At 46.3% G+C, this 26526-nt stretch overlaps 1 protein-coding gene across 1 annotated transcript in view; it reads left to right on the forward strand.

Annotated features, from left to right (window-relative positions):
* Gm1604b (predicted gene 1604b) overlaps positions 1 to 26526 on the forward strand; it is a 62055-nt gene that overhangs the window by 27052 nt on the left and 8477 nt on the right. The gene's annotated exons all lie outside the window — the stretch shown is intronic.

The following is a 26526-nucleotide window of genomic DNA, read 5'->3' on the forward strand; positions in this document are numbered from 1 at the left end:
CTACACAAAAAGTGCCCTGCCAATAAACGGTCTCCTCTAGAGGATGGACAGACTCTGGTAACATGGGTAAGGGTGGGAATAAGACCCCTTAAGTATGGTTTAATGAATCTTACTTTTAATTTTAACTGATATGTCTGTGTGTGGGCGTGTGCACATGACTGCAGTTACCTACACAGACTGGAAGAGGGTATTGGATTCCATGGAACTGGAGTTACAAGTGGTTGTGAATCACTCAGCATGGTTTCTGGGAGTGAAATTTGGTTCCTCTGGAAGATGAATGAGCATAAGCACCTTTAACGGCGGACCCATCTTCCCAGCCCTGGATAGCACCTTTAACTGCGGACCCGTCTTCCCAGCCCCGCCCAGAAGATGTTTGAACTGGGTTTTGTGGGTTTGCAGCGTAGTTCGTATCACAAAGCTCATAGGTGCATGGCTCTGTCCACTGCGGGGCATTGAGATGACACCCAGTTGCCACGAGAAAGATGCACTGCGTCTTGGTTACTAAGTCACCTGCACCCCGAAGAGAGAAAACTGGGGTTGGGGCTCATGAAAAGTAAAGTTTCTATGAGTGTGGAGACTTTGCTTATTCCCAAAGGACATGTTAGTGACTTAAGAGAATACAGAAGGGACACCAGCTTGATATGAAGAGGCTCCCATTGGCCACATTTTGAAAAAAAAAAAAAAGCATTGAATTATAAAACTGTGCCTTTAAAAAACTTGCTAAAGCAGTTGTGACGGGAAGGCCCAGCATGAGAGGCCCCACATGAGGAGAGCACCAGCATGAGGGGAGCACTAGCATGAGGGGAGGAGCAGCATGAGGGGAAGCTCAGCATGAGTGGAGGCCCAGCATGAGGGGAGGCTCGATATGAGGAGAGACCCAGCATGAGGGAAAGCTCAGCATGAGGGGAGGACCAGTGTGATGGGAGGACCAGCATGAGGGGAGACCTATCACGAGAAAAGGCTCATCATGAGGGGAGGCCCAGCATAATGGAAGGATCAGCATGAGAGGAGGTTCAGCATGAGGGGAGGCCCAGCATGAAGAGAGGCCCAGATGAGGGGAAGACCATCGTGATGGGAGAATCAGCATGAGGGGAGGACCCACATGAGGGGAGGGCCAGCCTGGGAGGAAGCCCAGCATGAGGGGAGGCCCAGCATGAGGAGAGGCCCAGATGAGGGGCATCATTTCAAGCTCCCACTTAACAAGGAGGACAAGAAGGATGTGCACTGCACACCAGAGCCATTGGCAACCTGGCAGCTGTATACTCTGAAAGCCTTGAGTCTCAAATTACTTATTACCGAGCAATGGCCAGGCAGACCCCACCTTCACCGACACCCAAAGGCACCAGCATTACATTTCTCCTCATTGCTGCCAAGGGACACACATTGTGACCTGTGAAGCATTTATGTTAGAATGGATGACAGACAGAAAACTAGAAAACTCAGGATGCACTGCCCAGCCCCCTCTAAGCTAAAGCAGAGGTGGGTCCTGCACTGGAAGCTAAAGAGACTGGCAGCAAGGTCCAGTACAATGTCCGTGAACCAGCATCTCACCCTGCAGATTTTACAATACTACACTCCTGTGTGGTTCCTTGTTATCACACTATTATTGAGGTTGTGGAGAGTATTTTGACTGTGAAAAGGTACATGCTAGAATGAGAAGAGGCAAAAAGTTGCTGACAGATAGGTTAGCCCAAAATGACTATTTGGAATTATATCCAGCCACCAAGCCTACAGCTTATAATCGCCATGACCCACAGAGTAGAAGGAGAGAACCAACTCCCATAAGTTGTCCTCTGACCTACACAGGAGTGCTACAGAACACATACGCCCATGCTTGTGCACCCACAGACACAGTAAGGTTAATAAAAGATGTAAAAGACAAAAGAAATATAAGAAAAGAAGTGCAACAATTGAGAAAGCATGCTGAGATAAATATCAGTGTTTATTGGATCTCTGGAACTTTCTATGGACTATACCTGTCTAAAATGAGACACTGTAGGAAGAACTTCCCTGGAGAACGCAGTTCTGCTCCATAATTGACTGGGGTGTCTGCTGGTGGGTGGTGCTCCCTGGGGAGGATGTTGGTGCTGACTTAGACATTCCTGTCTTGGGAGGGAGCACATGAATATGTAAGAAATTTAAAAGGTTATTTTCTGGCCATGTGACGATAACTCTGAAAATCCATAGAATAACACACACAATAAGTACATTTGAAACACCTTGATCCACTCCATGGCCATCTATCCTAAACTCTTTTCAAAGAACCAGCAATGGGCAAGGTGCTTTTACCATGTTCCAATTTGGCTCAGTAATGTTTTAGGTAACAACTATGGATATTCCAGGATTTGGTCCTTCCAGAACCTGATGGTGACATCCATAGACAGGACAATACTATGTGGGGAGCTGGGCATAATAACTTAGGGTCTTCGTTAGGGTTTTACTGCTGTGAACAGACACTATAACCAAGGCAAGTCTTATAAAAAACAACATTTAATTGGGGCTGGCTTACAGGTTCAGAGGTTCAGTCCATTATCATCAAGGTGGGAACATGGCAGTATCCAGGCAGGCATGGCACAGGCAGAGCTGAGAGTTCTACATCTTCATCCAAAGGCTGTTAGTGGAAGACTGACTTCCAGGCACCTAGGGTGAGAGTATTAAGCCCACACCCACAGTGACACACCTACTCCAACCAGGTCATACCTTCAAATGGTGCCACTCCCTGGTGCAAGAATATACAAACCATCACAATAACTGTGCTATAGAGGGTCATAGTAGAGATCTCTGTTACATTGACTGGCACCTAACACCCTCAGTGTAAACTGAGGAATTGTTTTAGATGTCTTTACTGTTGCCTGGCTAGCTTAGTTGGTAAAGCATAAGACTCTTAATCCTAGGGTCGTAAGTTTGAGCCCCACATTAGGCGCCAGATGTTGTTTGCGACTCCAACCAAGATCGTTGGGGGCAGGGATAAGAAGGCTCAGAGTCAGTGACACAGACTCTGGGAGTCGGGCAAGTGACAAAAGCAGACTCGTTTATTGTAGGAACTGGGCAAGACTTTAACCTCCCCGCACCCCCAGCATCTCATTGGCTCTCAAGTAGCTAGATGTGGTGCTGTCTCTTTCTCATTGGCTCGCTCCATTGCCTGATCCAGCGTCTGTGGTCTCTATCCATGTCAGCAGATTCTAGCTTGACTTGGAGTGGAAGTATCAGTGGCGAATGTGCCAGCATTGCAGCTGGATCTGCTTGGCTAAGTTCCTCCTACACATTACTTTTAGCTATTGACAGCAGCAGCAGCAGCAGCAGCAGCAGCACTGTCTACATCTTAGTGTTTACTGATAGGCCTGGATCTGTGAGGCTGGTAGTGCCTGTTTTCTTTGTAGAAGGAAGCAAGCAGTCTAGCAGAAGGAAGTGTGCAAGGCTCTCCGTCCAGGGTCCTGACACTCTCATGGAAGGCTTGCAAAGGCTGGCTGCCCTGGGCAACCCCCATCTCCTGCACACACACACACACACACACACACACACACACACACACACACACACGTTCCATTAGCAATTCTCCCAGAACTTCTGCTGATTTTGTCCCTTTCTGTCTAGTCCACTCTCCTCCACCTGTCCCATATTACCTCACGACATGCTCATGTTCCTTGAGTGTGGCTGCGTCTTAGGGAAGGTGTGGCAATGAAACTATAGACCCAATGCTAACTCTGTGACACTGCCTTCTGCCTGCTCCTTTCTTCAGCTAAAGGCTAAAGACTGTGCTGCTGAGTGAATTCACTTGGATTTGGTTTCCATGGCATTTAGATTGTAAAGGTATTTAGCATCTGAGCTGAAAGTGCAAACAGAACCCCCAGTGTCTCACCAGCTTGGTGCAACAATGGCCGGCCATTGCCCTCTCAGAGCCTTTAAAGTTTTGGCAAGTTGCCTTCACATAGTGGTTTGTGGGTTTGTCATGTTGCTGTGCCCTAAGTATACTCCCCAGCTCCCATGGGGCCTCACACTAGCCAGAGAAAATGAGATCAGATAGTTTTACATTACAGAGAATGATGGCAGCAGATAGTCCCATGTGTATAGACAGTGCTAGCACTTCCCTCGGGGTCAGCCTTCTTACCTGGTTCTATCCCAGAAATGCATGTCTGAAATGTTGGGATAAGACTTTCCTACCTTCCAGAAGCACATCAAAGTCCATTTGTACACACTGCCTAGACTCTGTCTTCTACTGCCAGTGAACAGCATGGGCAATTTAAAAAGTTGTATTTTTGTTCTACTGTGTCTTAAAATCAATGCATGCAATGCAATTTTTTATTAGATTTTTAAAAATATTTACATTTTCCTTTGTTGATCAACATAGCTAACATTTTCGATTGCTCTTAATTACAATGGATTCTGACTAGCCAGGCAGGGGTGACACACACCTTTTATCCCAGCACTCGGGAGGCAGAGACAGGTAGATCTCTGTGAGTTCAAGGCCAACCCGGTCTGTACAGATCAAGTTCCAGGACAGCCAGGGCTATGCAGGAAACCTGGTCTCTAAAAAACAAAACAAAACAAAACAAAACAAAACAAAACAAAACAAAACAAAACAGCAATTGCTTCTGACAGTCTTTTTTAAAAGTCCAATGATACTCACATGGAATCCTAGTAAGATAACCCTAGTGCAACAAAAGGTTTTGGCTTAAGCATACATGCATACATACATACATACATACATACATACATACATGATTTAAATATATTAAGCACATTCTATGTTTATAATGGCAAGCTGTATGCATGTAGAAAACATGGAGTTGATCAGTAACAATCAACACATATTTATTTGATATTTTCTCTATGCCTGATAGGATACCCGATGCTATCCATCCTTATTCTTTGAGGTGCAAGACTATCTCAAGAAAATACCCAATGTACATGTAAGTTTCAGCATCTTAAACTGCCCATGGCCCCACATAGGGTCTCATAACTGAATGTGGAGATCATGAAAAATTTGGCAACAGTGAAAGGTCTCAGCACTCAATTTGAAATCAGATGTCTAATGACGTGTTTGTGGCTGCTCTTCCCCTTGCTATATCCCGTGGCTTCTCTGCATCCCTGGCTCCGGACGTGCGGTGTGTGCTGCGCCCTCTGCCTCAGTGCTCTAAGCAGCACTGAGGAGCGAGGCCTGGAACCCCTCAGTGCAGTATTTATCAAGCACGGTGCTGTTTCTACTATCTTTACAAACTCCCGTAGAAGCAGAACCATTTAATTACAGAAAACAATGTTTTCAAGATGTTTAATATTTTCTCACTGCCATCCTCTGCGTGCGAACACCAAACCAATATATTTCCGATTGTTTTCTGTAACAATGCTTGATTTCCTAGAATTGTTGTTTGAGGGCATACAAGATGTCCCAGCAAGTGTTTGCTGCCAAGCCTGAAGATCTGAGCTTGATTCCTAGGAATCATGGTCCAGGTGGAGAACTGTCTCCTGTAGGTTGTCCTCTGACCTCTAAGGGCTTACTCTCTCTACACTAAATAAAATACAATTTTAAAAATTTAAAAATTGCTATTTCAACCAGGCAGTGGTGGCACACACCTTTAATCCTAGCACTCCAGAGGCAGAGGCAGGCGGATTTCTGAGTTCGAGGCCATCCTAGTCTACAGAGTGAGTTCCAGGACAGCCAGGGCTACACAGAGAAACCCTGTCTCGAACAAAAAAATTGCTATTTCAGGGTAGATATGGTGGTCCAAGTCTGTAATCCAAGAACTTGGGAGTATGGAACCATAAGTGTCTGGAGTTCAGGGCTACCCTTGGCTACATGGGAAGTTCAAAGCTAGCCTGGGTTATATAAGATCTTATCTCAAAAACAAAAGACAAAGCAACCCCAAAACTGTAAAAATTGCTGTTTGAGTTGCTGGCCTGAGTTTCATTTTTAAAAAAGTCATTAAATTTTGGCTTGGGATCAGGATAGACTTTCCAGCCATTTCTGAAACGGCTCTCAGCAAACATGTACCATGTTGTACCACATGTTTATGCAAAGTACCATCTTGAACATTGATGATTAAATCAATAAAACCAAAACATCGATCAGCTGAAAAACTCCTGCCGTGCCAGTTACTCGGGGTTTCGTTCTTCAAATAAAAACAAATAAGCAATCCAATTCTAGTAAGAAAATCTGCTTTCTGTTTTAGTAAATATATCCAAAGCAAAGAATTGTTTTAAATGAAGTTTCTTTATGATTTATCAGCAGATGTTTGGTTTGTATCTAGTTTCATTTTTCTGTATACCTTTAGTCTTGTTTAAAAAAAAAAACAACTTTGGGCAAAAATGGTTTGTAAAGAGGAAAGGCTTCAGAGTTCCCGTGCTGGGGGGAGATGTAGTTAAATGGGCTTTTCCAGTGCTCTCCTGACACAGCGCCTGACACACTTACTCAGGAAAGAGAAAGTTCTGAAGACTTTTTATTATAGTGAAAGCAGATTTCCTTGTGTTTACATTGTATTTGATTTGTGTCCCTCAGAAGGAAGTTTAGGGAGTCTTACCCCAGTATCTGGGACTCTGACTATTGATTATGGGTCTATTTGGAAATGGTGTTGCCCATCGTACATCTCACTGAGACAGGGACTCCTTTGGGTGTGTTCTGAGTGTGCCTGGCGTCCTTTGAGGAGGCACAGGCAGGTCCGTGGAAAGTAGGTCTTGTGTATTGCTGGATCTGGTGGGGATCTCTTGGGGGTATCAGTTACCCCAGAGACTGCCAGAGGCAAGGACAAGTTCTCTCCCAGATTTCTGAGGGAGCACAACCTGCAGACACCCGCATTTCAGACTTCTGGGTCCCAGAAGCTCAGGAAGGTATTTCTCTCATTTTAAACAACTTAGTTTGTGATTCTTTGCTGCGGTAGCCCTAGGAAACCAATGAGATATATCACAAATGAACTCGGAAAACAAAATTCCAAATGTAAAGTGAATTTCTTCTCATTAGAGCTGGACACAATCAGATTTGCTGTTATCTGTTCCTGGAAAGCGCTGTGCGGAGGCAGCCTTCCAAAGGGGGCGGGGGCCAGAAGGGGCAGGGAGAAGTGGAACTCAAGGCTCACTCCTGCTGAGGGGCTTCTGGTCCTCCGACCAAGGGTGCAGGTCTCCGCCCCTAAGTGCAGCCCTTGCTTACCAGCCTTGGAGTCTATGACACAGCAATGTCCTGAATTATATGGGCAATATCTGGATGACTTCTGATAGGCAGGATCTGGGGTAGGGGAGAAGGGGAGACACAGGTAGCTCTCACCCCCTCGAACTAGACACAATTGAGAAGTGCAATCTTTGCAGGAATCTGAAGATTTAATCCCTGTTAGTTGATTTGTCTGGAAGTAAAACCCATGAGGCCTCTGTTGCTCCGAGTTGTCAGTTATTCTCCATCAGAGATGGAGAGTTCCTGACTTTTTTTTTTTTTTTTTTTAGGAATTATGTTGGCACCATTTAGCTTTCAGTGAAATTGTCATTGTTTCCAGTCCCTGGCTTCTTTCTCAGTGGTTCTGTGGCAAAGATGGAAGTCTACAACACTGTCAAGTTGAGATGCTCTCAAGGTCACGAGAAAACAGGAAAACTAGCTTCTCTTAAAACATATTTGGGTTTTAGCTCCAGTTACTCATGAAGAAGCTATGAAGCTGCAAAGAAAGAGGGTCTGGAAGTGCCTTGTGGGGTCTCACACGCATTCACAGCCTGATGTGCAGGGAGGGAGACCCAGGTCAAACACCAACATCCCAGAGGAGGGTTTCCTCTGTGAGGGGCATGAGAGAGGTGCAGTAGAGCTGCCTCGGCCCCTGAGCCGTGTGCCTTGTATGGTCCCCTAGCAGAAGTGAGGGAGTGAAGACAGAGGGGCTGTGTCGGAGGGCAGGCGGCTGCACACCGTAGACTGCATACACACTCTTCTTTCAGGACTGGGTGAAGCCAGCAAGGGTTTTGTTTTGTTCTGATTTGAGTTTTAGTTTTCTGAAGCAGGAGAAAGGATGTCATGTACCCCAGGCTAGCCTAAAACTCACTATGTAGTTGAGGATGGCCTGGAACTTCTGAGACTCTTCCATCACCCCCGAAATGCTGGGGTCACATACAGGTGCCACCTCCAAGGTTTTATAAGTTACTCCCTCCACTAATCCCAGAGTCTGTCATGCACTTGGCATCCATTGTTCAGCCTTGTAATTACCATCCTGATGAGACTCTGAAATATTTTTAGAGGACTCTGGAGCCACTAGAAAAAGAATGCATTATGCTTAATGCAATTCTCTTGTTAAGTGAATTTTAATTTAGGAGAGCTGTTATTCCAGGAACTGTCTAGGTTACTGGATTGTAAGGAACAGGTAACTAGACATGACTTTCCTTTCCTCCCTGTAGAACTGAGGTAGAGTCCTGGCTGCACTCAGAGTAACAAAAAAAAAAAAATCTGTTTGGGTGTTACTCTGAAAGGCTCAGGGGATGTCTTCTTGTGGTCAAAGGGTTAAAAATAATCCCTGTACATTTAAAGCATCTTTTAAAGATTGTGGCATATTTAGAACGTTGTGCTTTTAAAGTCTCGAAGTTCCCAGATACGGTCTCGGTTTGGGTGCTGGGGACAGTGGGAGTGGTGTTAGTTCACAGGCAGTGAGGAATGGCTGCTTCTCAGGACAGCCCATCAGTCTACCTGAATGATGCAAGCATAGCACAGTTTCAGGTGGGCCAGCTAGTGTCTCTGAACTTATGCACAGTTATTTTATAGGGACAAGCAAGTGTTCTGTCACTGTGAACCTATCACCTGGATGGCTCCCTCTGCCAGTGTGATCCCTGAATGGGTCATATAGATATGGAAAGAGTTAGAAATTGGCCTCCCAAAGGTGGGGTGTGTGGCCTGCCCTTACTATGTGTTACTGTGGGAGCTTCTTAGTTCGGGTTTTACTCCTGTGAACAGACACCGTGAGCGATGCAGCTCTTACAGGACCAGTGCAGGACTACATTTAACTGGGGTTGGCTTATAGGTTCAGAGGTTCAGTCCATTATCATCAAGGCAGGAGCATGACAGCATCCAGGCAGGCATGGTGCAGGAGGAGCTGAGAGTTCTACATCTTCATCTGCAGGCTTCTAGGAGAAGACTGGCTTCCAGGGAGTGAGCATGAGGGTCTTACACCCACAACGACACATTTCCTCCAACAAGGCCACACCCACTCCAACAAGGCCACACCTCCTAATAGTGCCACTCCCTGGGAGACACACCAGGACCAGGCCAGGAGTTTGTTCTTCCCATATGAGAGCATAATAAGACTTGTTGTTGGTGACCTCATAAGATGATTAGAGGGAGAGATTTGCACTGTGGCAGCTAAGACCCCAATAGGAGAAGCAATGAGGCTACCTACATGAAGCTCTATGTAGTCACATTGTGTGAGGTGCACAGTATGACCTTCTTTCCCAGAGCTAATGCACACTGAGCTATTTAGAAGTGTTTATTTTACAACCACTTTATGGTGTGTTTGGAATCTGTTTGGATCTCTGAGGAGGCGGATTTTATAAGCCATGTGGGTTGGCCCTAGATATGTTTCCAAATGAGAAGAAGCCCTAAGACTGGTGGGTATATCCTCTATGTCATAGTTACAGAGTTATTAGTTACGTTGTGTACAATTGTCACAAGCCTGAGACAGTGACAGCTGCACCATTGTTCCTTGTGTCTGATCACAACAGTTCTGTCAGCTTGTCAGCCAGCCAGCCTTGTTCTGTGTGTGTCTATTGAATGTATATCTATTATTTTGTACACTTCCAGTGCACTTTAACTTTCCCTCATGCTAACTGGAGCTTCTCTGGCATGTGTGCATCCTCTCTGTACTGGGGAACACAAGCAGCATGTTTGACACTTGGATCGGGGCTACTTTGAGAAGGAAATCAACTAAAACCATAAAAAATATCAAAATGCATGATTCTAAATAGATGGTGAAGAGGATGCTTGCTCTAATGTGACCAGTGCCATCCAGGAAGAGACTCCCCATGTTCAATCTCAGCAAGAGATGAGGGTGTTAAGGAGCAGATTTTTTTGGCCTCTGTAGATGTCCTAGAATGACCTTGAAATCTCACAGTTTTGAGTTATAGTTAAGTTCTAGTGGCTGTGGCTGAACTTGTGTTGGGTCCCAAAGTCATGGCTTCATAGCAGCTTAAAAATGTTGCCACAGATTTTAGCAACATTGTTCCTTGGAAGTACATGGATGATGGAACAGTTCAAACACAGGCCCTCTCTGACTTGTCACCCCTGAGGTGTGACATAGCTGCTGTTCCCACAGTAGAAACAGTCACTGGCAACAGTGGGATTGGGTTGACACCCACAGTATTGTGTGACTGGCTAAATTGGATCTTCTAGAGGAACGCCTCCCAGGAGATGGCGCACCGAGGTTCTGGTGTCTCAGGAACAATTGTCTTCATAACTCTTCTCCCTCTGCCTACACTGGGCACCAACAGTCCTGAACAACGGGGCTGGGGTTTGGGTGAACCAAAACGTGCGAGCTCTGAAGCTAGGAGCGGGCTGAGAGACGCCATGGGAAGGCCCCAACACGGCCATTAGTATAGCTCAGCCTTCACAACCTCTATTTTGTTAATCCTGGATCTATTCCTGCCAACTCTCAATACTGTAGAGAAGGCTCTGGATGCAGTGTATTTCCCCATTTAAAAAAATGATGTATGTGGTGTTCTGCTTGCATGTATGTATGTGCTGGGTGTTGTGCACATTGCCCAAGAAGGCCAGAAGAGGGCACTGGATCCCCTAGGACTGGAGTTACAAATGGTTGTGAGCTACCATTTAGGTTCTGGGAATCTGATCTGTGTCCTCTAGAAGACAGACAGTGCTCTTAACTGCTGAACCAATGCTCTAGCCTCTACTTCCAATGTTTACCACTGTACAATAAACACAGATATACGGCGTGAACCATTTTGAGGTACAGAGTTTGGTGTCGCTTAGTAAGTTCATGTGGCTTTTGTCACCTATGACAGACCTTTCAGCACTGGGACTCTGGATCTCCTACCCTGACTTCCCGCTCTTGCCACCAGCAGACTCAGCACCTCCCATCCACCTTCCGGCTTCTTGTTTGGTTGCTACTGTGTAGAAATGAGTTCACATACCATTTTTCTTTCTGTGACTGGTTTCCCTTTAGAATTCTGTCTCCAAGGGTCTCACACACATGGTAGCATCTGTCATAATTTTATTCCTTGAAGGCTGAATAACATTCACTGTATGCCTAACACACCTTTTGGCTATCCGTTTGTCAACAGACATATAAGCTGTTGCCACGAATCTTCCAGTATTTGGAGTGAACACAGAGCCTCCCTTGTGGTGGCAAGCACTCTAGCCCTGAGCTATAGGCCCAGTCCGACTTCGACATAGTAACTGTTGTGAATAAAGCTTCTTATAAATGTCTCTTTGAGGCCCACTTCCTGCTCCTGAGTACAGACCCTGATTGGCCATTTTATTTTAATCTCTTTAGATACCATACTGAGTCCACAGTAGCTGTATCCTTCTAACAATGGTTCACAGGGTTCCGGTCTTTCTCCATTTTGCCAACATTTGATATTTTCTCTGTGGAGTTGCTATTTTGATAGGTGTGAGGTGATGGCTCACTATAGTGCTGGCTTGGATTTACTTAATGGTGTATCCTTTTAAAGAAGTTTGTTGGCCATTTGTAGAAATGCCAGCTCAGTTCCTTTGCACATTTTAAATTTAATTTATTTTTACCAACTCTTTGTAAATTCTTGCTATTATCCCTTTACCAGATAAGTGACTGGCAAACACTCACACCTACTCTGCAGGTTGACTTTTTCCTGCTGGCAGTATCTTTTGATGCCTGTGACATTCATGAAGTCAGATTTATCAATGTTTTCCTTTTGATGTCTGATGTCTTGCTTTTGCTGATACATCCAAGAAATTGTTGCTGAATCTGCTGCCACCCATTGTTCCGCGGGGATTTCATAGCTCTGGTCTTTACATTTAGCCCTTATGTTAGGTAGTTTTATGCCAGCTTGAGACATGCTAGAGTTGTTTGGGAAGAGGATGCTCAGCCGAGAAAAATGCCTCCATATGGATTTGCCTATAGGCAAGTGTGTAGTGTGTTTTCTTGATTGATGATTGATGTGGGTGGGCCTAGCTCACTGGAGACAGTGATAGCCCTGGGCAGGTCATCCTAGAGGGTATGAGAAACCAAGGTGAGCGAGCAAGCCCTCAGGAGCAGGCCAGTAAGTAGCACTCCTCCATGGCCTCCACTGCAGTTCCTGCCTCCGAGCTGCCTGGCAGTAAGCTCCTGGCCCTGCTTCCCTCATGATGGAGCTTGACCCTAGAGCTGTAAGCTGTCAAACACCCTTTCCTCCCGAGTTGCTTGTGGTGATGGTGACTGGCACAACAATAGAAACCCTAACTAACTCAGTCTCAAATCCATTGTGAGTTATGTTTTATTGAGTTATCCAGCACCATTGTTTGACTGTGGGTATGTGATTTTCCCAGCCTTGTGTTGAAAAGGCCGTTTCTTTATTCCAGGGAATGACTGGTACCCTTGTTGAAAGTCATGTGGCCCTTTCCGTGAGGAGTCACTTCTAGTTTGTCTATCTGACTTAATTTGGTTTACATGTCTGACTTTCTACCAGCCCCATAGTGTTGTAAATACCTTGTCATCTTAAGTTTTGGGATCAAGATGTATGATTCCCTCAGCTTTGCTCTTGGCTAATATTGTTTTGTTCATTTGATATACATTGATTGCGTACGACTTGTAGCATAGATATTTCAACTTCATCAAAGTAAGCCCTTGACCTTTTGGTAGACACTTGTGTTAAAGCTACCCACAGTATCACGCATGTTAAATTCTCAGGTTACATGTGCGTGAACACGCCTCATCTCATGTTACATGTGTGTGAACACACTTTATTTATCCTCATTCCTGTCTCCCTCAGGTCCCTCAGAAACGCTTTCCAGTTTTCATTATACATGACTTTTATTTTGGGTTAATTACCAAGTCTTTTATTTTTTTCAATCCCGTTGTAAGTAGAATTGATTTCTTAATTTCTCTTTCATATTCTTTATGGTTAGTGTGGAGAAACGTGTCTGGTTTCTGTCTGCAGAGTTTGTATACTGCTGCTCTACTGAATTTGGTTTATTGGTTCTGATATTTTTGTGGAATACTTTGCATTACAGAACATGGCAAGAGATAAATTTACTACATTTCCACTTTGAATAACTTCTAATTTTTTCTTGCCTAGTTGCCTTCTCCAGAGTCTGATCTTCGCTGTGTCTTTTTCACATGTGCTGTTTTTCATGTAGCCCTGACCTTCTCTTAGCCCTGGTTTGCTGAGTGGTTCTCATGGGGAAAGTGTGGAATCTTGTTTGGGTTTTCTTAGGCACTGCTCAGGTGCCTGTGCCTTCTCTTTAATTCCCTTCAGCTGTTTCTGGGTGTCTTCTGCAGACTCCCTTGTTGTAGTAGTTATTTCATCTCAAGTAGGAGTGTCTACTCTGTCTTTGACCATTCAGTTCCCAGATAAAAAAACGTAACTTTTATATTTATAATAAGCCTTTATACCACTAGAGCTGAATAGATATCTGCCCCCTAAGCTATTAGAATGTACTTTCCCATCAATAACCCCAAGTTATAACTTGCCGTGTTCCATTTGGGCAGCTCTTAACTCCAAATCTAGCCCTCATGGCTATGTTTTCATGATTTCTACCCCATGGGGTCTTGTCCTCTCTCCTTTCTTGTGGTCTCCTCAGCCCCCAAGCCCTGGAACCCAAATTCCGCCTATCTCTCTTCTGCCCATCTATAGGCTGTAGGCATCTTTATTCACCAATCAGGGACAACTTGCTGGGATTAAGGGTGTGTGTGTGTGTGTGTGTGTGTGTGTGTTGGGAGGTGGAGGGAAGGTTACATAGCATCACTTGGGTCTATGTGTGGACTCTTATTCCTGGGGCCAATAAGGACTTGAGGGCCAGTATTTAGCACACAGCAACAGACCAGACTTCGACACTCCTTGAAGTCTTTGAAGTTTGAGAATGTTATTTTAAGTTCTGTGTCCTGGGCTCATCCAGGTCATTCTCATCTGCAAACATATACACAGGTAGGCTTTAGAGAGAAGACACTGGTTTGACCTGTCATATTGTTTGTATTTTGCAATGAGGTCTGAGAGTGGACTCCTTTAGTCAGTTCCGTGTCTGAGATGGACAGAGCAGGTTGGGACAGAAGAGAAGATGTGTGGGCCTGGTTGGTCCTGAAGGTTGGAGATCTCTTCAGTGGAACGAAGTCAGGTGGATACAGGGGACTGACTGCTCTAGTGTGCAGGATGGACATCCTGGTCTAAACCTGGAGTGTAGAGACAGATCTAGAGCAGAAGTTCTCAACCTTCCTAACCCTGTGACTCTAATACAGTTCCTCATGGGTGGTGATCCCCAATTATAAAGTCATTTCATTGCAACCTCGTATTGTAATTTTGTATCTTGACCCACAGGTTGAGAACCTATGGTATAAAGCTCAGCCAGGGTGCATGAATGGGAGGATCAGACAGACTCACTGGTCTAGACCATGAAGAAGGATGTGGTTGTATGGAGAGCTTGGGTGTGGCATGGGGGAGCCGCCACAGAAGATATTTTAAATAAATAAAATACCTTTAACCTTTAAAAATCAAACGTAATAAAATGACTAGAATTTGATTTATCAGAAGTGATATGAATTTCTCTTTGTTTTCTCTTTCCCCCTACTCCTTCAGGCAGTGTCTCCTTCCTCCATGAAGAACTGCCTTCATGGTTTATGATTTGCTTGCAGACTTCATCAAGTAAATGGTACAAAACATCAGCACATTTTCAGGAAAAACATTTACAGAAGCGCTAATGCCAGAATGGCTTTTCTTTATTGTCTCAGTTCCACAGAGACTGAGCTTCCGGGTGGCTAGAGAGTTCCTCAGCGCTGCCCTCTCTCCATCGCCTTCTCGTACACTGGTCTAGATCCCACTGCAGCTCAGCCCATGCTTCCCATGCCTCACGGAATCAAGCTTTAATTTGGGCGAGCAATTGAATCGAGGGCAAGGGAGTTTATAGTTATCTCTAGTTAGGAAGAAAGAAAGAAAGAAAGAAAGAAAGAAAGAAAGAAAGAAAGAAAGAAAGAAAGAAAGAAAGAGAAAGAGACACACAGAGAGATACAGAGAGAGAGAGAAAGAGAGAGAAAGAGAGAGAGAGAAAGAGAGAGAGAGAAAGAAAGGAAGAGAGAGAAAAAGAAATGCCTAGGGACTTGGCCCACTTGAACTCTGTGACAAACTGCAATGGGCTTGGTGGCCCATGAGCACCACAAGCTTAGCCCTCAGTACCAGAGTCTAGATGTGTGCACATGGGGAGGCGTCCTGTGCACTCTGTCCCTAGTTCAGAGAGAGCAACTTCTTATTGCAACTTTGCCTGGTACAAGGCTGAAGCTCTCTGGGGCTTTAATCCCACTTCCAAAGCTCTGTTCTCACAACCAGGTCACTTCACAATAGCTGGCCTCCTGACAAGGCACACTGGGGCTAGTACCCATCATTTGCAGACTAGCAAGTATAATTTGATTCATTTCTCATTCTTGCTGCTGTTTGTTCCTGCTGCTATAATAAAACATCTCAGACTTCATGTTTTACAAAACCGGGCATTGTTTTTCACAGATCAGAGGCTGGCTGTCAAGGTCAAAGGGATGATGTCTGCTTCCATCCCCAGAGGGCACAAATGCTATGACCTGGAGTGCCAGAAGGACCTGAGGCCCTCCTTTTATAAGGCTGCCAATCCCAAGTTCCCTCCTCCAGCACCTTAGTACTGTATCTGGAGTTTAGAACCTCACCATGAACTCTAGACATGTGCACCTAAGCTGCCATGCGACCCATCTTTTCTCTTTGGTCACAAGCCCTGCCCTAGCATTGGGCCTTGGCGAGCAGGTTGTGGATGATGTGTTTATAAAAAGATAAAGAGGTACAAGATGTGTTCTATGGGGATGTGGTGAGTTATGGGGGGAGGGGGGGTGCCTCGGTGGGCCCATGCCAAGGCATCCCTTCCCCCTGAGGGACAGCTACACGACTGACAACTGACGGTATAGTATAGCAAGAGTTTTTTCAGGGCATGGGGAGGGAAGTTAAGAGGGTAGTAGAGGCAGAGAAAGGCAGAGAAAGAAAGAGAGAAGAGAAGTAGAGGCTGGCCATGGCCATGAGTACGTGGAGAGAGGGGGAATGGAAGGGAATGGGGAAGGGGAGAGCAAGAGCAGGAGAGAAGCAAGAGATCAAGAGTAAGGGAGGAGGGGGCAAGCAGCCTCTTTTACAGTGGGCCAGGCCTACCTGGTTGTTGCCAGGTAACTGTGGGGTGCAGTTTAGAGAGAATGCTAACATTGGAGGCCAGAAGTTGTTATAGAACTCCTGGGCCTGACTCTTGGGCCAGCGCAGATGTGCTCCAGGTTTGTCCAGGCCTTTATGGATTCCTGCCTATTGTTTAATTGCCTCGTCCCAATGAGTCTTTGGCTCTAAATATCCCTCAGAACTGCTGAGGATCTGGTCTGATGGTGGTCTGGTTGAGATGCCCTTTCTTCTGGGCCCACAGGCATCCTTTTCAGCAGAAAGGAACAGCTTAGGGATGCTCTCTCACTGGCTCCATTAGGGCTTCACAGGGAAGTACTGCATTTCTCAGCACATAAACATCCTGGTATTTTACAATAAAACTCCTGGCACTACTTAATGTTTCCATGGTAATTAGACAGCTTGCCAAACCTTTTCAAAAATACACGAAAATGTGTTGTTGTTTTTTTTTTTTTCTGAGAATGCAAAATTTTGTTGTCAGTCTTCCCTTTAGCTTGGATTCCCATTCTATTCACAGCACTGGGAAGCTGAGCCAAACAATAGGGTCTCCCCCCTCACCCTCCCTCCCTCGCTCCCTCAAAGCATTGTATCAGTCACCTTCCTACACCACCTTGCAGTAAAATATCTTCCTAAACTGAAATTCGGTTTTAAATGTAATATTCTGCTACCACAAGCTCCACAGTTAGACTGAAAATTACAACCATTGTAAATTACAACCATTGTTGGTAAATAATTGATTAGTTACACTCTCTGATTGATAATACAAGATCTAAAATGGTTAGTCGGGAACTGGCCATACACGGTGATGTAGGTGCTTGTGTGTCCGTGGAAGGCCCAGTCTATGCTAAACAGGGCTCAGCGCCACTTCCTCTAGTTTCCAGACATCACTAGCAGAAGCAAACATGTCTACATAAACAGCCATGGAGAGATGGGAATGAAAAGGCTCTGATGACGTCACTTGATTTCTTTCTTTCTTTTTTTTTTCTTTTTTTCTTTTTTTTCTTTTTTTTGAGCTCCTTCCAAGTACATGCCCAGAATCAGCTGCCAGTAATCATTACAAAAACTCATTTGGAAAGACCTGTGAGCTGAGAACCTGAGTGTCTGAACACATGCACAGTTCCCAGGCAGTGTGCCTGTGCCTTTCTTGCTGCTCCTCCATAGTGTTTCATCTTGCCCTGGGCTGGGTTAGGATAGCAGGAGGCCTGTGGGGTTCAGAGGCCTTGGGTTTCCCCTGCCTGGGAGGGTGGGTAACAGAGACCGGTGGGAAGTTCTCCTTGTGGCCCTGAGAGCAACAGCAAGTGCGCTCTCCTGCCCCCCCACCCCCACTTCACATTAGCCTTTTTCCAGTCTCCTGAGCCTGGAATGCAGGAGACATCAGTAAGGGGGACCCATCAGTCCCTGCCAGTTTGCACTACTGGTCCATCTCCAGTTCCCTGGTCAAGTATCCAGAACAGACTGGTAGGAGCTGATATTGAGATGCTCTCCCAGACAAAATGGTGTGCAACTCAGGTTCTCCAAAGATGCTTAGCCAACAGGAGGTGCTTGGAAGCAGCAGCAAGCTAGGTATATGAATGCCGTATCTGGAGCTACATGCATATAGCTATGTAGATATTCAGACATGTTTGTTTTAAGGATCTGGACCACAGCGTAGTATAAGTGACTAGTCTAAAATCTGTAGGGCATAGCCACAGACAGAAAATCCTTCTAGACAGGGAGTCAAGATTTAATCCAAAGGCTGTCTGAAGGCAGGTTTCTCTCCTTGGGGAGGCCTATCTTGTAAGGTCATTAGCTGGTTAGATGAGACCACTACACCATGGAAGGCCAGTTTCATTACTCAGCAATACCGCTTTAAATGTTAACCAACGTGACACAAGCTAGTCACTGGAGAGGAAGGAGCTTCAATTGAGAAAATTCCTCCAGAAGACCAGCCTGTAGGGCATTTTCTTAATTAGTGATTGATATGGGAGAGCCCAGGCTATTTTGGGTGGGGCCATCCCTGGTGGTTCTAGGTTCTAAAAGAAAGTAGCCTGCACGGTCATGGGGAGGAAGTCAGTAAGCATCCCTGGCCTCCACGGCTTCTCCTCTATGGTCTCTGCATCAGCTCCTGCCTCTAGGTTCCTGCCATGACCTGACTTCTTTGATAGTGAGCAGTAATATGGAAGTGTAAGTCAAATAATGCCTTTCCTCACAAAGTCGCTTTGGTCACGGTATTTCATCACAGAAATCGTCAACAGCCAACAACCACACAACAACATCGCAACTGGAGTTTGGACCAGCATCTATGCTCCATGACCCAGCCACATGGGCATAGTAGTTATCTCCCTGAGGATCGAAGGGCCATGATGAACCAGAGGTGAGCATATCTGTCCTCTGGGGCAGAAGACACAGCTCCTGAGTGAACTCTGTCATTGCTGCGCTGCCAATGAGGTTGAACCTGGCATGGAAGATAATTCTTACACAGGACCCCAGCACCGCGCTCCTGTTGGAGCACAGGAAAGTTTCTACCTCTGACCTACAGTCCCAGGGTAGTCCTCAGGGAGGCTATCCCACCTGTCTAGGCCTGGGATCTGTTGTCCTTTCTCCCAGTTGCTCTAACCTTTCTGGTGCTGAGGGTCCATGTTATTCCTGAAAGTGTGACTCAGAATCTGCCTGATAGTTTACACCTAGCCCTTAACCTCCTACCACCTGCCAGGCTCCCCAAGACCCTGGACCTTTAATCCTAAAAGCTCAATTGGTTGTTAACCCAGGGTGACTGTCACAAATGTTTAGCAGACAGAAAGACATGTTATTGGCTTCTGGTGTTCAGGCTGGGATGTCAAGAAAGTCAATGTGGGGGCTGGAAAGATGGCTCAGCAGGTAAAAGCACTGACTGCTTCTTCCAAAGGTCCTGAGTTCAAATCCCAGCAACCACATGGTGGCTCACAACCATCAGTACAGCTACAGTGTAGTCATATACATTCAATAAATAAATAAATAAATAAATCTTTAAAAGGAAGAGAGAGAGAGAGAGAGAGAGAAACCTTGGTTCAGATGTGGCTTGCGGCCACATCCACACAGGGTGGATGATCTCCTTAGCTCTAGGTTTATGAGGACAGTTCAGGCACCTTCCTCTTCCTCAGTGTACCTCCTGGGCCTGGTTTTGCGTGGTGGCTGTTTGGAGTTCTGTGTGTTTCTTCCAAGTGACTCAGACACGTTTCTAGTACAAGACCAACTGTCCTGCTGAGCTTCAGCTTGGACCACACTGCTGTTACAGATTCACAGAAACCCACAGAAGGCCCAGGCCTGCCACTCTGAATTGGTGAGAAGTCCGAGAGGCCCACATATGTTTAGCCTGAGTCCAGGACAAGTCAGGCCCATTCTCTTGTTCTATTGTTGCCGGGTTGGGTTCTAGTGTCCCTTCCCAGCACAGTACATCACATGCAGTGCATCCTACCAAGTGGTCCAGGGCAGGGGGATCTGTGAACTGTAAGTTGAATACAGTAATGCAGGCAATGAGGAGTCGCACACAGCAGGATCTGGCAACTGCACTAGCTGCTCAGTTGACTTGTGTTGGGTAATCTGGGCACATTCTAAGAGGGGATGTTGCTGGGTTACATGGGAGTCTGCCACATGTGTGCCTACCATCTGCTGGACTTCCAGTTCTGGGAATGTACTGGGGCCTCGTGCATGTGAGCATGGTGTGAGTCAACCCAATTGTTTGCTTTGCAATAATCAATATTATGTTATGGGAAATTCACCTCATTAACTAAATTGAAACAAAATTCTAAACCTGAAAATGACAAAAATGGGAACTGCCCAGCATAGCCATGGTGAATGTGGGGTGCTGCCCTCAGGTGAGTGTAAGGGTGCTCCCATTTCTAGGCCCCTCACCATGCTGATAGCCACAGGTGAGTGTAAGGATGCTCCCCTCATGGGAGTGTCAAGACACTGATTTTGTGACCACTCAGGCCAAGTAGGTAAGGAAGGGCTTGTTAATTTTTCAGTTCTGGGATTACACATAGGCCTCACAAGTGCAAGCAGGCAAAGAAGGCTGAGTCTTTCTTTTTCCCATGTCCTTATGTAGACCTCCAGCAGAAGGTGTGGCCCAGAAGGTATGTACCACCATGCCTGGAACAGGAACTTGCTTTGCCCCAGTCTGCTTGTCTCAGACTCCTGAGATTAAAAGTGTGTACTAGCTTGCCTGGGCCCAAGATTTTCATGGCCACTATGCCTCAAGATCTCCATGTCAAGATCCGGGTCAGCAGCCCGTGTCTCCCAGCCTCAAGTCAAGGTCTGGATCATAGGAGTGCCCTCCGTTTCTAGACTGTAGTTCATTCCAGATGTAGTCAAGCTGACAACTAGGCATAGCCATCACCGTTCTCCTTTGTGTTTGAGTAGTAAGGACGGGGAGGAGAAGAAGAAAGTCAAACAATAAATGGCACGTGGAGGAGTGTCCCTTCCTTCAGACAAGGATGCCATTGGTCCTTTCTGGGAGTGTTCTGGACAGTGACTTAGGATGTGAATGAGGTTAGGGGGAAGATGGCTCAGAGACGCTGCCACCCTAGGAGCCACTCCTCATTGTCTTTCGGGACTCTACTCTTCATCTTACTTCACGTTCTCTCTCTTGATCACTGCAGAGTGGTGACAGCCTGAGGCCTCTGTCTAGCAGGTGATCCCTGCTGAGTTGTCTCTGATGCGGGACTCATGCCTCTTGTTCTAGTGTCTCCCATAGAACTCTAAGCCAGCCATCATGTCCTTTGTCTGCATCTCTTTGGCCTGACTCTGGTGATGCTCCTTTGGGCTCTGAGAGGCTCTGCTGGTTTCAACCATGAACTTCTGGGCAAACGTAGCAGCCTCTTACTTGGCCAAGAGCATTGGTGAAATGTGAGATATCCCATTTCTCAGCTCTCCGTGAAATCCCAATGTTGGAAAAGCCATCCATGCATTTTTCTTTCCTCTGCGCTTTGGCCCACTGGGGACATCAGATTTCTCAGAATCCTGGATGAGGTCAGAGTGCTCTTCCCGAATGAAGGCAATCTTCAGACTTTTTATTTCTTTCTTTTTTATTCTCAGCATGGAGACCCTGCCTGGATGTCTGTGAGCTCTGGAGCTTCTGATATCTAAGGCAGTGCATTCATTGGCCAGCTCTTGGGTGCTCTGCATTGGGTGCTTCAGCATTCCAAGTCTGTGAGAAATCTCTTTTGAGCTTGCATGTGGCTCCAGAAAAGTGCTTAAAGCCACACGTCCATACTGGACCCAGTGTCTTGAATGTTGGAGTACTGATGAAACAACCCAGGGTGTGTTTCAGGACCAACAGGCTGGGCTATGAAGCGAGGCCATTTCCTGCTTGTCCTCTGGGCTGAGAATAAAGTCTCAGGTGCAGGAGGGGTGTGCACATGTTCAGTCCCCTGTCTCAGCACATGCGTATGTTTGGAAGGCTTGCACTGTGGACTGTTTCTGAAGATGCCATAGGTGGTCTCCCACTGAATGTGGGAGGCACTGGGTCCTGTGATCACCCTGCTCTTGGCCAGTAGCTGTGACTTTCTGAGGTTTGCACAGTGTGGCCAACTCTTTAGGTGTTTCTGGTGGTGGGAGAATGGCGTACTCATGGATGCTCTGAAAAATGGGTGGGAGCCTGCACTTTTGCCACAGGCTGGTAGGTGCTAAGCCAGGGTGGGCTGCATGGGGAGATTGTCAAAAACCCCAAGCCACCATGAGCACCATTCTAGCTCTCCAGAAACTGGACTTTCAAGGGCTTGGCTACAACCTCCCTCCTTCTGTTTTCATAAAGGATCTCTGGGGTTTCACAGGCTTCTCCCTGCATCCTCTGCTGACATCTAGTGGTGTGGGATGAATATGCATGGAAGGCTGAAGGGATCAAGGGACTCAGAACCTCTGCGCTTGCACGCACACATGTGTGTGTGTGTGTGTGTGTGTGTGTGTGTGTGTGTGTGTGTGTGTGTACCGGCATGTGTGCATGTGATGTGTGTCTATGATACATACATGATGTGTTTACTATGTGTGTGTGTGTGCACATTTGTATATGTGGATGAAGGCTATGTATACATACCATGGTGAGGTGTAGAAGTCAGGGGACAATCGTGGGCGTTGGTCCTCACATACTTGGTTTGAATCTGGGTTTGTTGTTGTCTCCCGGTGTGGAGAGACTCCTGTAGTTGGTCCAGAAGCTTCTAGAATGTTGGTCTCCACCTCCCTCTCTGCGTAGGACAGCTGGGTTAACAGGCACTTGTGCTGCATGTCCAGTTTTTATGTGATTGTGGGATTTGAACTCAGCGCCTCAGCCTTGCATAGTAAGTGACTTTGCCCACCAAGCTGTCTCCTAGGTCCCTACATGACTTTTTTTAATGATAGAATATTAATGTTGATTATATGACCTAACTCTTTTTAGGAAATAAAATTTAGGTGGTGTCATGCCTACATTCATACACACACACACACACACACACACACACACACACACACACAGACACACACAAACGCACAGGTCCTTCAACTTGTTTGAATTACCCCCCATAAATGGTCTGTGGTCCCTCTCTGGGCACACTCTTATAGATCTGAAGCTGGGTGGCTGTAGCCCTTGGGTCAGAAGGCTATAATTATGTTACTAATGTTCTCAAAGAAGGGCTAGAGGCTCATGGGTTCCCCATGATGTTAAACTGTGAAGGAAGCCTCCGTGTTCTCCACGTCACTAGCAGGGACAGCATCTACACCTTCTGGCGATCCATCGCTGGAAGCTGGCGCTTGTTTCTCCCCACACCATGTATGTGGCAAGTTCTCTTCATCTTGATTATACAAATGGGGAAGTTGAGTGAGGCTGAACAGTGGAGCAACTTGCCCAATGTCTGGTGTCTGGAAATAAGCCCGGCTGACAACTGAGGAGGAGGCAAGGGCCCTTGCAAGTTTGCAGCATGACCTGGTGGTGGGCATGACAGAGAGAGCCAGAGCTCCTCCAGGACAATGGCCATTAGTGTAGTGGGTGCTTGACTGTGACAGAAGCAGCAAGAGGCTTGGACCAGTTACCACCTGAAGGGAGGAGCCTTTCTGGACTACGTGGTTGTAGAGGTCAGAGGACTGCTTGTGGGGGTTAGCCTTCCCCTTCCTCTGTGTGGGTCAAGGGACTAGACAAATCATCAGGTGGCAAGCACAGTTATCCATGTACACACACACAGACACACACACCACTAATATAAAAATGTAAGAAAACCAATTTTAATTTTTTTTAGAAAATTGCTTATACATTGCTTCTACCTGCTGCTTGCCAATATGGCTGTGCAGAGTTATGCACAGAGGCTTCAGGCCACTCCATCATCCAGCAAGAAGGGGCCTCTTCATTCCCAGCTCCTCTCGAAGGGCCAGTAGAAAGAAAGACCACGAGGGACGGAAGAGAGTGTGGTCTCCAGACCAGAAACCCCAGACAACATGACAGCTACATGTGTGCTGCCCGCACTATCACACATGCGCCTGTTTAGACTGCTCTCCCATCCCCTTCCCTTCCTATCTCCTTTCCATCCATCCCATCCCAGTGAGTCCTTGGGGAGATAGGATCTGTCTTCCCCACTTGCTCCTGGGTAGTTGCAAGGAAGAGGGGGCATTTGGAGCAAAGCCCACCCCAGGTCTGGCTCAAGACGGAGACGAAATGAGCTCATTAGCAGGTGGAGAGGACAACGGAGGGACCAGTCATGAGAGGGTTAGAAAGTATAGTGTGATTGCCGGACTGTGGGAGACCGCTGGTTCCTAAGCCACTTCTGAGTTCTCTGATTCGTGATTGTCCTGAGTATTTCTTGCAGACCTCTGGAGCTGAGAAGAGGAAGAAGCCCAAGTTCTAAAGTAGAAAATGAGCACAGCTGAGCAGCAGTATCTTCAGGGCTCCTAAGCAGCCCAAGGAATTTGTCGGCACCTGGAGCATGCTCAGGGCAAGGCCGTTGCTTGGTGGGCTGGTCATGGATAGAGTGAGGTGTCGATATCATGTCATGACAGGCTCCATATGGTGAGGCATCTGCCAGTCAGTGTATCATTTATGGTCACTACATAGGAACCAAATCAAACTGTCTTAGAAAAATTAGCCATTTGTCAGAACCCATTCTGAACAAGAATGGTCTCTATTGGCTTTGAACTAAAATGTCCCAAAGAGTCAGCGGAGCCTGGGTTTCTCCACATCTGTCTCAGTTAGGGTTTCCATTGCTGTGAAGATACACCATGACCACAGCAACTCTTATAAAGAACAACATTCATTGGGGCTGGCTTATAGTTCAGAGGCTCACGGTGGGAGCGTGGCAGTGTCCAGGCAGACATGATGCTGGAGGAGTTGAGAGTTCTACATCTCATTCTAACAGCAAACAGGAGAAGACTGGCTCACAGGCAGCTAAGAGGAGAGTCTCAAAGCCCATCCCTACAATGACATGCTTCCTCCAACAAGGCCACACCCACTCCAACAAGGCCACACCTCCTATAGTGGCACTCCCAGGGCCAAGCGCATTCAAAGACCACACCATTCATGCTTCACTTTACTCTCTGGTGGGGGTGGGGAGCATCTCCTGCACAAAACAAGCACATGCCCACACTTGGATCCTCAGCAAAGGTGAGACAAGGTAGGGTCTGGACCTCACGATCTCTGAGAGAAGGGGATAGTGATGGGGAAGGCCACACACATCTGGATTAGATGGAATTGATGTCCCACAGAAAGACAGAGCCCATTTGCCACAGAGGGCGAAACTGCTAATCCACCCAATCCAGCACTATGCATTCCAGCGTCATGGGGGCTGGGATAAAAGCTTTAGGTCATGTAAGGAAGTAAGCCAGAGACTGCTCATGCCGTTCAGCCATTACTGTCTAGCTGGGGACATACCAGGCAATGGCTCTCAAACACACTCATGTGAACACAGCCAGCATCTGTCCCCAGAGGGTCTTATTATCTAGGCTGAGAGTGCTCCCAGCTCCCAGGTGGTTCCAAGGTTCCCAATGTGAAACTCGCAGCCTCCTGTTGGTCCTGTGGGAATGAAGGCATACTGAGCTGAGCGTCAGAACCAGTAGATGCAGGACTCTCTCCACACCCTGAAGTTTGGATCATGGTAACTTATGACAACCCAGGGCAGCCCGTGCAGCAGTGACACAGGAGAGATCGTTGACTTCATTTGTGAAGTTGGCAATTCTGACTCTCCATGACATCTGGACCACAGTTAAGTAGCAAAGGCATAAGTTTGAACTTTGGCTTTTCCTCATCTCTGACTTGCTAGTAAATGTGGGGTAAGGGACAGAGGTCAGAGAATACAGGACAGCGTGGTAAGTGAAGGCCTGGTCAAACAGATCGAAAAATGATATTTATTTCCTCAGTGTATATACGTGTGCATTTGTATGCCATGGTGCATGTGAAGGGGAGTTAGTGGGAGAAAAAGGTAAAGGGGGATTATATAATTATATTTTAATTAAATAAAATTCTTATTGAAAAAAGCTACTAGAAATTATAGAGTTGGGCATTACTCCAAAAAACATTGAAAAAAATAAGAATATTAAAAACCACAGTTTGCCACCCAGAATATCCACTTCAATGAGGTCTGATTGACAAAAGCCAAAGCCAAATATCAACAATATAACAATAAGGACGCCTTAGATTTCATATTAAATTCCCCCTTCTTTGTAGATTGTTATATAAGCAACCTGTTATCTATTCAATCAAGATAGCAGGAATTAAGAAAGTTGAGAATATGTATGTATGTATGTATGTATGTATGTATGTATGTATGGTGTGTGTGTGTGTGTGTGTGTGTGTGTGTGTGTGTGTGCACATACACATATGCCTGTGCATTTGTAGAGAGGTCAGAGGATAACTTGAGGAATGAGGAAGTCTGTTTTCTACATCTACCACGTTGGTCCCAGGGATTGGACTCAGGTCATCAGGCTTGGTGGCAACTGTCTTTGTACTCTGAGCCATCTCACAGGCTTGAGAGATGTGCAGAGATGGGGACAGGCACAGCCTCTGTCCTCAAGCCCTTCAGGGCACATTGCCAAGCAAATCTCCAAACTTTCTCTAAATCATGGTGGCCGAAAGGGGTTTGGAAAGGACAGGATCCCAATCAGCGTAGCCTTGGGTTTGTTTAGGCATCAGTCGTTGAGTGTGACTGGGTTCTAGCTACGCGTATGCTTACATATTGTAGTTGCATTTGTGGTTACAGTTGCTGCAGGGAGCATTTCAACGCAATAGGTACCAAAGACTCAAGCATAGCGGTTGCT

The sequence above is a fragment of the Mus musculus genome, chromosome 17 (assembly GCF_000001635.26).
Source record: "Mus musculus strain C57BL/6J chromosome 17, GRCm38.p6 C57BL/6J".
NCBI lineage: Eukaryota > Metazoa > Chordata > Mammalia > Rodentia > Muridae > Mus > Mus musculus.